Genomic DNA, 15,287 nt, shown 5'->3' with positions numbered 1-15,287 from the left:
ATCGTCGAGCAGATAGATTCTAAGGGCTGACGTATCGGCCCACCGAAAAGCACCGCGAAAGCGCCGGAAACGCTTGGCACGGTGATTTGATGCTGTCGTCTGGAGGCGGCGGCGTACGTCTGCTTCTGCGCTCGTTTGTGACAAAAATAAGTGCTCTGTTACAAATAATACGCGTCCCGATACGCTTCTTGAAGCTGTAGATCGCAGGGGAATACGTCGTCCTTCAATGTGCAGCGTCTTTTTTTCGCGCTCGAGCTGCTCAGCAGCGCACAACAGTTTCGTGGCGTAACACCACTAAAAAACCGTCTGCGAAACACGCGCGCACCAGAGAATCGTACTCGATCACAGGAAACATGAGACAAACTACCCCCCCCCCCCCACACACACACACACACGATCGCACACGTAATAAGCACGAGAAAGCACACGAAAAAGCACACGGAAACGCACAAATCCTCACGCAACCACATTGAAGCACGAGAAAGAGAGAGAGAGATAAATGCAAGGAAAGGCAGGGAGGTAGACGCACATCCGGTTTGCTACCCTGCACTGGGGAAGGGATGAAGGGGAGATAAGAGGTTGCAGAGAGATAAGAAGGTACACACAATCACGAGCACACTCGGGGGAGCACACACAGTCTACAGGCGGTCGCTGAGGTTTGTTGACTTTAAGTAAAGTAGGAGTGCTTTAGTCGCTTTCTGCGCAACTGAGGCAGATGCCCAAGGTCCTAGAATCTTCTGCACACAAAATGGTCTGGAGTCAAGTTGATTCAAAACCATGCGGAGCTGGTATCGCTGTGTGTCGTAGCAAGCGCAGCTGCACAGGACGTGTTCAATGGTCTCTTCAGCTCCGCAGTAGTCGCATGTAGAGGTGTCTGCCATACCAATGCGAAAGGAGTACACCTTTGTGAATGCAACACCCAACCAAAGGCGGCATAACAGTGTCGCATCGGAGTGGGAAAGTTGTGATGGTAGCTGTATCTTGAGCGAAGGATCCAGTTCATATAAGTGACACCTTTGGAAGCTGGTAGACGACCAGAACGTGCGTGTAAGATCTCGAGCCAGCAGGTAAAGTTGTCTTGCTGCATCATTCCTTGATAGAGGAATAGGGACCACGCGGGTTCCTTCATGGGCTGAGCGTGCTGCATCATCGGCTAATTGATTTCCTGTAATACCGATATGTCCAGGCAGCCATTGATATATAATATCATGCCCTCGTGCTAGAGCTTCATGATGGCAATGTCTTATTTCATGTACCAATTGTTCATGATTCCTCCCACGCATGGCAGACTGCAAACTCTGAAGTGCTGCCTTCTAATCACAGAATATGACCCATTTTCCTGGACGCTCTTGAACGAGATATTGTAAAGCAGCCCTTATAGCAGCAAGCTCTGGTGCCATAGATGTAGTCATATGTGACAACTTAAATTTGATTGTCATTGCTGCAGCCGGAATTACAGCGGCCCCTGATGAGCTGCTGGACGAGACGGACCCATCAGTGTATATATGCGTTCGGTCCAAGTACAACTGATGTAATAATAGCAGTGTTGCTTGCTTCAATGCTACTCTGGAGTGATTGCTTTTCTTTTTGATACCCGGAATTTCTAGACGCATTTGCAGCTGGTCGAGGCACCACAAAGGACATGCCATTCTCATAGCTGGCGTATAACATGATGGAATGCTGTTTAGGTGCTTGGCTATGATGTCTGAAAACGTAGCACGTGGTCTTCTGGAGGGTAGAAGGGCCAAGTGGTGGTCGGGTACACGGCTAGCATGTCGAATGTGCGCTCTGAGGCAATCCACAACTCTATATGTCCTGACCGGATGTTCTCTGGCAAGCACGATTGTGGCATAAGTAGAAGCACATCGGGGCAGTCCTCGGCAGATACGCAGCGCCTGACCCTGCAAACTCTCCAATGAATGAGTATTGGATTTGCAAGTGTTAGTCAGTACCGGCAAGCTGCAGCGCAATAGACCCAGAAATAGGGCCCTGTACAGCTGTAGCATGGAGGCCACAGAAGTTCCCCATGCTTTTCCGCACATGAATTTCATTATATGCACAATAGATAGCAGTCTCTTCTTCAAGTACACACAATGCGGGCTCCACGAAAGACTTCAGTCGATTATTATGCCCAGGAAACGATGCGTCCGTGCATATTTGACACCCTGCCCATTGATGTAAGCAGGGTATGGCGTCATTGGTTTGCGAGTAAACGCAAACGCCCATTGATGTAAACAGGGTATGGAGTCATTGGTTTGCGTGTAAACGTGAAACACGAAGTGCCATTCACTTCGACGGGTGGAGCGCCAGCGCCCTCCCCCAAAAAGCGGCCGAAACTGTCAACTCTGCCCAGACGCGCTCGTCTATTGGTGGCGACGCGAGGCAGCAGACCAAACTTTTTTTTTTTCTGGCGGCTATGGCAGAATTATCCGATTAAGCATTGAAAAAAAAATTGCTGGAGGAGCAGTAACTTTATTGTCCTTATACTTCAGTTCACGTCACAAGATAATAAAAAAGAGTGTTTATCCGGAACATGCGCATATACGGAACAATCAAACAAGTAATGAGATAAGTGCAATTAAAAATGTACTGCACCTAACAGTGCAAGTATGCAACATATATAGCCCAATGATGCGACACGTTTACATGTTCTTCGAGGAAAATAAAATGTAAATCACGGAGAATATGCGTCAACGCTATATGTAACGCTGTTCCAGAAACGGAAACAGCCCGCACGAATTTACTAGTCAAGTGCAAAAAAGAAACGTTTCATCCAAAAATGAGTCCACACTCTGATCAAACTCGATTCTTTCCGAGTTTGTTCATTGGGGGCAGCGCCACAGTGCAGCAGTAGCCAATGGCACGGCTCAGATATGATCGAGAAAAGTGGATCGTTAAACCCTCGCTACAGTCGTGCGCGACCCTCTGATGTGGCTACAAGTTTATCCGGCATTTCGCATATGGTAAACACAGCGAAACGTTCTTTAAGTGCGCAAGCTCCCAATTGCGTTCTAAGTCTTCCACAGAAAGCCACTGAGATAGTCATCTAACTCCAGTGTGGCTTCCGGCTTACGAACGAGTGAACGCAACCGGCCAAGGGTCGATTTAATAAAGCCACTTTCAGGAGTCACACACACAAAGAGAGAGTAATGGCAAAACGCTAACTGCCGCAACAGCAGAAGCAGCAGCAGCAGCTCGAGCCATCAGCTGGCGTTACCGGCTTAATCGTACCGACCCAAAACGACACCGCGCAAAGTAGCAATGCCACGTATAAATCCTCACCAGGGGGGGGGGGGGGGGGTATAAATCAAGACTCGGAGGGGCGGCCCTCCAGCAACTCCTTGATTTTCTTTTTCTCCCTCCTTCTATCATAGAAAAGCGCGGATGCAGAGTAGGTGTTTGTTACTCAGCGCTTTCGGACAACCGGCGAAAGTGTGCAAAAAACGGTAGGTGCCAAAAAAAGAAAGTGCGAAAGGATAAAGGTCGCAGAACAAGATAAATAACAAGAAAGAGACAAAACAAGTCCAGCAGCCTAAGCGGAGGAAGTAGGCTGTAGATGATTTATGGCGCTCGGTGCGGGGCTAATGCAATTACTTGCCACGGCGACTCCCGCGTCAGTTTTCGAAGGAAGCGCCGCGGCGACGTGTTTTTGTTCCGTCGCGCGTACAGCGCGTCAGAAAGCGACCCCGCGCGGGCAAGACTCAAACCGGCGACGAGCAGTCTGCGCGGTTTCACAGCTGTGTGTGCGCGCGCGCAACCGCTCGGTGATGGCGAGTCCCCCGACGCGACAGACGGCTCTTTCAAAAGAGCGACTTCCGCCAGTCCCCCCTCTTGCCGACTAGACAGGCGACGTGCGGAAACACGTGTTTTACCTTCTTTCTCTCTTTCACTCTCACTCTCTGTCACTCTCCTGACACAGAGCACGTGGTTCCTCTCTTAACGAAAGGCCCCACAATCCCCGCACACGAAACCTTTCACGCTGCACGGAAACACGTCCACAGACAGGCACGTCAAAGCAGGGTTTCTACTGTTCATGTGAAACTTAATTAAGGAAGCCCCGTTTGTAGAGCAAGCGAGTGAGGAATGTGAAGGGAGGGAGAGTACAGTTAGGTGCAGCAAAGTGCGGCGTGCACGTCGACTGGAGAAAGAGCGCGCGCGCGACGAGTTTCAAACAGCTCCGTGTTGATATGGCTTGCAAAACGGAGCAATGATCTAATAGACACACACAAAAAATATCTAGCAAGCAAAACTGATAGAGTGAGAGAGAGAATCACGTTATTGCCGTTTAATAACAGCTTTCGTTCTCCAATATGTTTACCTATACCACATATCAGGGGCAATCGCCACTCATGTCAACGAAAGCATTTCTGAAACACCTAAAGTCAACAGATCAGTGGGGCCGCCTGTAGACTTGATGTGCTCTTCCAAGCGCGCGAGTGATTCCGTTACCATCTCCCTTCGCTCTTTATATATTCCTCCCTGTGCAAGGTAGCAAACCCAGAAGTGCGTCTGGTTAACCTATCTGCCTTCTCTCGTGTTTTTTTTTCTTTCTCTCACTTGTTTGTTTGGTATAACACAAACAAGCCATGTTTTCTGTTCGAGTTTCTCTTGTTTCCAGTTCGAGTCACTGGTCCGAATCCGAGTGCTCCATTAGGGTAATCAACTGTCGGCAACAGCGGGCCGTGGAAACGACGAGGTGCAGGTGTACTTAAGCGCACGGGCACGGCCATGCCCGGATAGAGAGCACTCACTTATGATGGAACGACGCTGACGGGTTTTGTAGCTTGCGAGAGACCCTACATCTGTTTCCTCACCGCGTTAATCGACATTTTTATCTGTACACTCTCCATGCCTGTCCCTTCTTCCATCACAGAAACAGGAAGCACATGCGTCCTTCACCACCCCGTCAACCTCGAGAAAATATCTAAGCAATAATAAGATACACACATGAACCACCTGAGCAACACTCGACAACTTCCGGCGCGGCATGTCACCAACTTTTTTGGGGGGGACAGAGAGAGGAGCTGCGTCGCGAAGACGATATGAGTGGATCAAAAGGGCACGTCATTTTGAGCCGGAAGAGAACTACTCTGGTGGTCGTCATCTCTTTGAGTAGCGGTGACCTTTATCCGACACGACGGCTGCCGCAGCAATGCGCGCTGTGGCCCATATGGTACGTGAGTGCAGTTCGCACGACATACTTCGGAAAACAGGATGAAAGGACGGGCATTAACCAACTGTCCGCGTTTGAAGTCTCCCGCCTGCCGAGGCAAGCGCTTAACATGTGTCTTAACAAAGGTAAGGAAACTACGACAGATGTTTCGTAGGAAGCACGAGAAAAAAAAAAGAAACTCCAGATAAACGAGAACGCGAGTTACGGTAGCCTTCCATTGCCAAGGATGCAAAGATGAGACAAATTCAAAATCATGACAGGACTGCAAATGAAGATCCCGTGTCTCACAATTTTGCGAATGTTGTGTCAACGTACACAGTAACCGATAACTTCTGGCTATTGACAGCTTTTTTGGATAATTGTCCACAGTAAATGAATTACGTTTGTTTCGCTTAAAAAATAATGAGACACATTAGAAGCTTATGTAGTCATAATCTACATTTCTCACCTTCAAACACGCATTATTCATTCCATCGAAGTTCTGTTTCACTGCGTTTCAAGAAATTTTCGCCACCAGCATATCAATCGCCGAGCGTACAGATTGCGTCATGGCGCTTCATTTAAATTTTGTAGAAGGTGCAGCACGTTAATGAGAACTAGATTTCAGAAAGAGAGCAATTCCAGTGCTCTATTACAGGACGTCATTACACAGCTAGAATGTGAGATGGAATGTGGTGTGGCATTAGAAAATTAAACAAGGAGAAAATATAAAACGTGCAAACGGCCCTGCTCCGCAGCTACGGCGATCGCTTAGTTAAGCGGTAGCGATCGTTAGGCAAATAGATGCCAATGCTGCAGGGAACGTGGAACGCAGACGTGTTCGCCAATGAAGATCTCGAGGGATACCTCCATTAGCTAACACGCAGCGAGGTACCATTCTACCTTGTGTCTAATGGACCTGCTTAATAGCAGGGGGGACGTTGATGCCCACCGAAGGCCCCGCAAAAAATTGCACGGGGAACGCGCACTCAATGCAATATGTATAACTAAAAATTAAAGAAGTATGGTGGCAGACAAGACGGCGTCTTACCCGAAATCCCCAAGCTTTGATATTGTCTTTTTTAAAATACGTAGTAGTGGTAAATCGGAACGCCACTGAAGCAGGCTTTGTGCCCCTCCAGGTGGCAGTTGCCAGCTTGCTCTCTCCCTCTTTCCTCTATGTCTTTGTGTATTTGTGTATGCAAATCAAATAAATAAATAAATAAAAGCATACCTCACGGTTGTGAAATCTTTGTTTCATGACAAAGGAATCCGTTACCGCATTCACAGCTTGCGATCCGGCTGACATAACCTAATAAAATTCATCGTGTAACGCCAAACAGTCACGGATGTAATAAGAATTGTAAGACATAATCTCAATGTTCCGCAGCTTATAGTCAAGAAAAAAATGGTCGAATAAGAACTCACCCAGAACACCCTCTTTGTCGGACAGAGCTTTGTTCCATTGACTTAGAGCAACCTTAGGCATGTAAGTATGTTTCTCTATGCCTTAGAGGCGACAGCATGGCAGATTTTCTCTTTTCATAAGCGCTTGCACGCACGCACTATACCGCGTTACGAAAGCGCACATTTATCACCAAACTGCGATTTGCATTTTGCAGAGTACAGCCGCGTCAGCCCTGACAGTATAACAAAACGTGACATCGGCTTGACGTAACACCATGAGCACCCGCAAATTCATTAGTGACGCCAGAATTATAAGCGCTGTATTAACACCTCTCTATATAGAAGCCAAGCAGTATACTCTCGTGCCCATGCGCAACATCCTAATGATGTTCTTACTCTTCTTTCCGAGTGATATTACACGTCTGTATCACATTTTCTCTGGTACACGGTCGCAGTTCATAACTTCGGGGGATGTTCTGGTCATCCTCACATTGCCTACTCTATTTGTCTTGTTTGTCGTTGCCTCCTTTACTACCCTGGTTCTGCCGCTTCTTCTAATTAGCGAGAACACAAACGCGCGTGGAGCGAGCAGGCGTAACCGGAGATAACAATAAAATCCCCAGTGTTTCGCGCCTTAAGAGGAAAGAATCGGTCGCTCCCCGCTCCGGGAGCGAGAGTAAAAACAGGCACCATTAACGCCGTGATTGCGGACTCGAGAAAACAAAGCGAGACGAGGAGGCTCGTAGCCCTCGCTCGCTCTGGCAACTGTCATGAGGAACGCCGGCAAGAAGCTGGGACCCGAGGGAGATCGCCACTTAGGAATTGCCAACCATCTTTCAGTGAGAAAAGTTTTATGGGAGAGATAAACGTTCCTTTATATTGGAAGTGCGGCATTGCCGAGAATCGTCTGGTCAGTGCCCTCACCTGGGAATGATGGCTCAATCCATTTTCAGAAACTTTTCCCGGAAGGTTTTTACAGGCAATGGACGTCAAGGTTTTATAGTTTGTAATTTACCCAGCTTGATTTTTTTGCTAGAAGTTTATATTCTCTGCCTCAATAGTACAGTGCATGGAGATGGTGTTCGATTGCTGATCTTAAATTCAAGAGCTCGATTCAGACCACAGCAGTAGCCTTTGGATGGAGGCGATACGTTACAGGTCGATATACCGTGCGCTGTCAGGGCACATTCTCGAACACCAGGTGGTCAAAATTTCCGAAGCCCTGCACTACAATGTGCCTCATACTGCGAGTTTGACACGTCGGAACCCAGATATTACGTTGACATTCCGGATGTGTGGGAGCAGAGTAACGCATATCTACGTGGCGACCGCATAAAAGCGTTCGTTTATTCAAAATCGTTCAAACGTTTTCGCAAAACTAGGGCTCTGAAATAATCGTACAAAAGAGACAAACGATTGAATTTTTGCTACAGCAAACTGCATTTGCAATAGGAGATATTGCAATTGGAAATGCACTCATGAAACATTCGACTTCGTTTTTACACTTACGGTGCATGCGAACTGTAATCGCGTTAAGAATACCTCAGTCAACAAACGCAACCGCCAAAATTAGTCCTAGTAGCTTTCACATTAGACCGGACAACAAAAATGGGATCGGACCTACGCAGTATATCAAACGCATAAGTTATGCATGTAACAAGTGGCCATTACTCCACATTTCACTCGTACATTAGATCGCTAGCGCTCATGGAAGACTAACCCAGCAAACCATCTTAAACGTGCGCAAAAATTCGTGGAAAAGCTACTCCGCATCGCCTAGCGACGTTATAAAAGACCGAAAACCATGCACTACCAATATTGTTGGATCCAAATCTTGCTTCCTTTCGTGCAGCAGTATATTAGCTGCAATGTACCGTAATGCGTTCATAGTACACAGTGAATTTTCGCATATGCACACAGAATAGCCTCAAGGAACAGCACCACCCACCAATTCATGCGCCCGCATAGCAGACCACTAACGTTTCAGGCAAACTCGCCAACTTTCCACTAAAGCGTTGCCTCAGTCTTCCTCGCATTAAAAACGTCTTCTTATCCTATTTTTTCCTGCGTCCCTCTTTCCCTACATCTTCTATTCTTCATAGACTCCGTAAGTCCTTTTTTAAACACATTTCGAACAGAAACGTTCGACTCCAGCGAAGACAGCACAAAAGGAAACTGGCTCGCCAGAAAATCGCGCGCGCTTTTGCCGGCCGACTTGAAGCGCCCGCAAAGGACGTCGAGCGCAGATTCGTTGGCTTAATTCACTGCGGCACTTTAGCTCTTCATGAGGACCACCGGGAGTCCAAACTTTATTGCTGCTTGAAAAAAAAAAAGAAACGCTCAGACGAGGCGGGCAAATAGTCCGTCGAGCACATTAAGCGTCAGAGACTCTTCGGAAGGCGATCACGGCGAGACAGGAAGAAAATCTAATTGCGACAGTGTGAGCGCGAGGGAGGCTGGTGGTGGCCGGCCTAAAAAGCGACAAGGGATAGAAGGGGCAGTCCAGCCCAGATGTCTCGTACGACACAGGCGCTGCTATCTTCTCCCTAAGCGAACGGAGGAGCGCGGACTCGTCAACAAAGGCATTAGCGTGCGTAAAAGGGGCCCGCGAAGAACGAACGGAGAAAGAAAAATCTATCGTGAGAACGATTCGGGTGAGAAGGAGGGCGAAGGGATTGCATATGGAGTCATATAGACTGACAGTGTGAAAGGGAGGGTGGTGGGCGAGAAGGAGGAACACAAAACAGACCACTCGGATCGAAGGAAATGCGCACAGGGGATTTTGCAATGAAAGAAAATCGCAGATCACGCGAGCACACGCGGTTCTTACCCCGAGAAGAAAACAAACAAACAAACAAATCGAGCTCATTAAGGAGAAAGATGCGGCAGGTCCGGGCTGCGTCGTCTGGCAGGAAGGCTAGGGCAACGTGTTTAGCGTGCGCCATCGGGAGGCTCTCCCATCTTTTAGACCTCGCGCGTATCTTTCTGTTCTCCGTGTTATCTCTTCGCTTCAATGATTAACGTATACCTTAACTAGCAGAGGAGGGCCAGGCTCAACTGGCGATTAGTTAGACGGGTGCGCAAGTAAATCACCTGAAGGACAAACTATTGTAGTGCCTTCTCTTTTTTTCTTCTCTTTCGGGTCTCTCATTATCCCTTCTTTTTTTCTGTGTAGCTGTTTTAACGTCGGCTCAGGTTTAGCTTTATTCTGCTGCGCTCGCTAATTAGGACTCTAATGCTTGATCGTTTCCGCATCGTACAGAATCTGCACTCACAGCTGTGCGAGAGAGAGATGGAGAGCAAAGCAAGAGTACAAAAAAAGCTTTCCAGTGCATTAATTGACTTTGCAACGCAATCGCTACCCAGAATTTCAGAAAGGAATATACCTTAGAAGTGTTGCAGCTTGGGCTAGTTGGTATGACATGACGATAGTTATAGCGCGAGAACAGAACGACGACACAGAGACAAGAAGAACACTCGAGTTTTTCTTGTATTCTTGTCTCTGTGTCGTCGTTCTCTTTTCGCGCTATAACTATCAGCGATAGACCGTTTAGCATAAAAAAATTTCTCGGCCCGTGGCACACTGGAGTTTTACAGCGCACGCTTTAAAAGCACTAACACGTTTCTTACAAGACAGCGGAATTGCTGACAAGTACTGAGAAATAACGAACTTTCATTTGTATAACACATGTCCTACTTATTATGCGCAGTATCATATGACACCCATCATATGTGTGTGCTGAAGTGAATGACGCGTCGACATGTGCTCTGCCGTTTTGTGCTGGTTGGATCGAATATTAACGAGGGACATCATCAGAGACCTCATTCGTTGACATTCAAACATTTCCTTATCATTGTGTTGTGATATGTGCGTATAATTGTGTTTTTGCATATGTGTGCTCGAGTGTTCTGTTTTACATGCACTGTTTGGTATGTTTTCCTTTAAGATACGTGTTTAACTTTTACTCAAGGGCTAAGGAGTACCGGCGCCATACTTCTCCGCCAACATCTCCTTATATATCACATCAATAAAAAATATCGTTTTAATGATATATGTGTATTAAGGCCGAATTTCACGATTCTCTACTGTCTGCAGTAGTCTTTTTCAAGTTAAGTGGCCTCGTACGTGTGCGCAATCAGTGTTCTATCTCTTTTCCTCTGTATTCGTGCTATGTGCGTCTTCAGCTTTTCCCTCCTTTTTCCCAAATAAGGGGCGCAGAACTGCGCATGCTTGTGGTCAGCTATCCTGCCTTGCATAGCTTTTGTTTCTTTTTTTATTTCTCTCCCTCAGAAACGCTGCAATGAGTAGAAAAACGACAAAGTAAATCAACCGCGTTGTATTAAACGCCAGAAAATTGCCATCCCCTTGAGAGGCTATTTCGGAATTAGTTTACCGATTGTGTAACAGCTAATTCTAAGCAAACAAACAGTAGCAGACAACGACAAAACTCGCGCCACGTCGCGGTATACACAGGACACGGCACGGCGGCAAGCACTCGCCGAATGGCGGATGGGAACGCAGTGCCTCATTTTCCAAGATTACACGCAACGAGTCCCTCGACGCAGAGGTTCGTCCTGCGCGCTCATTACGCGAAAATGTCTTGTCCACTCAACCTTACAACACATGTAAGCGCGCCACAGTGTGCAGCGCGCTCGCCACGAGGCAGGCCCGCCTCACAGGCGACCACTGTCCACGCGTAAACAGATCCTCGCCGAAAGAGCGGTCAGCCGGATCTCGTAGGACGCAATTAGGCGAGCGCCCAACGCTGTCTTCGGCGAACCGCATTACTAGACGCTGTGCACGTTCTAATGCAAGCGGATCAACGAGACGCATTCAAATGGAAGTGGCCGCGGCTACCTTAGATGCAAGCATAAGAGGATGCGTGTAGCGAAGACGTACTGGCGTTTTAGGCACAAGCGTAGCAAAGCACCGACACGCACAGCAGCACTGTTCTTAAGACGATTTCATGCACGTGGTCGAACCGAAGGGTGCCGTTTTGATGCATTCAGTGAATAACTGCGAAAGTTTTGAGTATGTATGTATGTATGTATGTATGTATGTATGTATGTATGTATGTATGTATGTATGTATGTATGTATGTATGTATGTATGTATGTATGTATGTATGTATGTATGTATGTATGTATGTATGTATGTATGTATGTATGTATGTATGTATGTATGTATGTATGTATGTATGTATGTATGTATGTATGTATGTATGTATGTATGTATGTATGTATGTATGTATGTATGTCAATACTGCTGGTCTGGCTTTCAGATTTTAGTCAGGAGTAGGCAACAAGTCAGCACAATATCTATCTATCTATCTATCTATCTATCTATCTATCTATCTATCTATCTATCTATCTATCTATCTATCTATCTATCTATCTATCTATCTATCTATCTATCTATCTATTACAAGCGATTAGAGCTCGGACATCATTTGAGAGCTCTGCAACTATGGAACTATATGTGAGATGACTTGCTGCTTTTTAGATTTCTATTCACGCTACCTATATTTTCGATCCTTTTAATTAATGATTGTACAGTGGTGATTGTGTTCCTTTTCTGATATTTTCATTTCTACCTTCTCTATCAACAGTTATCTGAAGGAGGGAAGCGCAGATTTTGCGTTATCCTAGCTTCGCGCAAAGGTATTTGAAAGATGCACGTTTCCCGTAGCTAAACAGAGCCATGTCAGCAAAACTGCGGCAGAGTAATCAAGAAACGACTCGTTCACTCACCAAGGATGCGTCTCGTCTATTTGTGCCTTCGGCTCCTGCGGACAGAGAAAAGACGGGAGAACACGAAACGTCATTATTGAGCAATATAAGGCTGTGCATGTTCACTGAGTCGGATCATATCCGCGAAAGCCTGATCTTTACTTACACTCGGTTCACTGTGTGTGGTCCAGGAAGTAACCGGGACTAGGAGATTTAGCGTTTGATCCAGCGAAAAACATCATGGAGGAGAACCATTGACGCAGCTTCACTTCGATAGCTTCGAATTTCTGATGAAGTCCTCTCCAAGGCACCCCCAACCGTAGCCATAAACGACGTGCCCGCAGCTTTAGGGACGCAATCATTAGCAACGATTAGCGCTGCCTGAGAAGTTCGCTCGCCGAAAAGTTATTCTTCGTACCCTAAGCGATGCGGCTCTCTACCGGCTTCGAGCGCCTACAGCACACGAGCACGTCGCGCACAGTTAATATTTAAAAATCTAATTAGTAAGCAGTAACTTTTCCCGGAAGCTGAGATGAAGTATCTGCATATGTATGAAGAAGCTCTGCGCCATGACGGCAATTAAAATTTGGCCGTGCGCTCGGCCCGCATATTTGAGAAGAAAGCTTCCGTAACCACGTAGGAAAGACTACAGTGTCAAAAGCACAGCATGAAATGCGCAGAAGCTGCATACGAGGAATCCATATACGCTGATATGAGTTCAATGCAAAAAGCCAGAGTTTTTTTTAGGTATAATAAGATTAGGTATAATAATGTACAGTGTCACACGGGCAAGTGAATTGTAGCAATGACACATCAACCCCATTTTGCTGGTTTTGAACGTTTCTGCATGTTTTGAAACGAGATGGGACGATATTTGCTATGCATGTCGCAATTTGCCCGAACTAGTGCCGTTATGTATTTTTATTAATTAGAGCGTTCTTCGTACGCTAAAAATCTGTGGGTGACTATTATAGTTAAAACACCTAAACACCCGTCACAATTATTACATCGCAAAGTTCCCGGGCAGTTGTTTTGTTAAACTGACTGTTACTGGAGTTCAAAATATAATTTTATAATGGAAAAAGTGGATATTATCGTAATGTGCATTTTCAAACAAAAAACACGAACTGCTTCACATCTGGCTGCTATATCTGCCAAGCAAAACCATTTTTGTTTCATTATTAAGAATATTTGCAACTTTCTCTCAGTAACTTGCGAGCTGCGCTTAGTTCACATTGTTTACCGTGCATTCCCCCGAAAAGCTCATTTCGCAGTATAACGGAGAAAAAACTGAAAAAAAAAGTGAGGTCGTTATAAAAAATTGTTTTTTATTCCTTCCTGTTTGTTCCCTTGCAGGCCAATATACAAACACTGTGTGGAACAATAGCGTCCGACGATAGTTATAGTGCGATACCAGAACGACGACAGAGACACGAAGGATACGAAGGACGTTCTCGCGCTATAACTATCTTGATGTCATACCAACTAGCCCAAGCTGCCGCATGCACTTCTAAGATAGCATCCAATTTGCAAGTTTCCTCGCCTGCGTTAGCAGTAGAAAGAAGTTTATTTTTCCCTGATTCTTGCAACACTTGTTGCCCCGCCGCGGTGGTCTAGTGGCTAAGGTACTCGGCTGCTGACCCGCAGGTCGCGGGTTCGATTCCCGGCTGCGGCGGCTGCATTTCCGATGGAGGCGGAAATGTTGTAGGCCCGTGTGCTCAGATTTGGGCGCACGTTAAAGAACCCCAGGTGGTCGAAATTTCCGGAGCCCTCCACTACGGCGTCTCTCATAATCATATGGTGGTTTTGGGACGTTAAACCCCACAAATCAATCAATCAATCAATTGCAACACTTGTTGCAAGGTATCAACACAGACTCGCATTGCCCTATAACGGAGCAGCTATAAACTTCCCTCTTCATCGTATACAGAAGACATCAAAACAAACTAAATGAAAGTTTTAAAGAATCTGACAGACGTGCTAGAAAAAAAAAGCAGCAAAACACAGCCAGGTTCATGCACACGCATGTAAACTGGTGCAGATATTGAGTGCCATGACCTCCGAAGAATGACAGCACAAAATCACCAGGCAAAGTGCGAGCCAGGAAATGACTACACTTCCCAAGACGTACGGCCGGATAGGTCGTTTCCTTTCGGACTGTTGTGGACTCGAAACCGAGGCAAGAGAATCCAAGACTTTCCATGTTGCTGTACAAGCGAGTCTCTCGCTGCACTTCCGCCATAGATAAGCGAGTTGACGGCGTCGGAAACACTCAACTTGTCTTCATCTTGCACATCTGCGGCTTCGGCGTTCTGCGGGAAGACCGCGCTTCTTGGAAAAAGCCACATACACGTCGAGAAGTACGAGGAGTGTTGTTACGAATAGTGCGACCAAGAAAAAGTTCTCTCTCATGAAGGAGCTTGTTCGCCAGTGCAGTGCGAGCCATCTCTGTTTTTTTCACTTCTTTTCGCGAGCCTGCATTACTACTCAGCTATCACGTCCTTTCTTTCCCTTACTTCTGCTTAGATTCCCTGTATTTTCCTCATTCGACTACCCTTCCATCTTTTCAATCCACACTTCTTTTTTATTGATGCGGTTGATACTCTCACGGCGGCACCGGCTATTTTTTCTGAATTAGCAGATGAAACATACAATACAAATAACAATGAAAATCGCACAAAAAATGCGGTAATTTAAAAGACAAAATGTTCAAACACCGTACAATCCAACTACACAAAGGTCACAAGTGTGCGAGCACAAACTGAGGTACTTGCTAGTTGATCTGCGTCTTCGAAAGCAAAAGTAAACTAGTGGAGTAACACGCATATTTTTTTTCTATAGAGGGTCCTCTGCAAGAAAAAAAAATATGATTGATAGGCAAAGAATGGCATATTGTCAATGTTGTCACAAAGGTAATGTAATAATCAGTTTGATGAGGCAGATGAAAAAATTTACACAAGTAAACTCTAACGAAACAAGTCGTTATGAGGAAATAACG

The 15,287-nt window shown here is 46.2% G+C and overlaps 1 protein-coding gene across 1 annotated transcript in view; it reads right to left on the bottom strand.

Annotated features, from left to right (window-relative positions):
- The window catches only part of LOC119170309 (uncharacterized), a 303,502-nt gene that overhangs the window by 197,471 nt on the left and 90,744 nt on the right, over positions 1-15,287 (bottom strand). Inside the window, exon 2 of the mRNA XM_037421441.2 lies at positions 12,311-12,345. The gene's annotated coding sequence lies outside the window, so the exon portion shown is untranslated. The remainder of the gene's footprint in view (positions 1-12,310; positions 12,346-15,287) is intronic.

The sequence above is a fragment of the Rhipicephalus microplus genome, chromosome 2, assembly GCF_043290135.1.
Source record: "Rhipicephalus microplus isolate Deutch F79 chromosome 2, USDA_Rmic, whole genome shotgun sequence".
Lineage (NCBI taxonomy): Eukaryota > Metazoa > Arthropoda > Arachnida > Ixodida > Ixodidae > Rhipicephalus > Rhipicephalus microplus.
The sequence above is the reverse complement of the archived record's forward strand: the minus strand, read 5'-3'. Positions and strand labels throughout refer to the sequence as shown.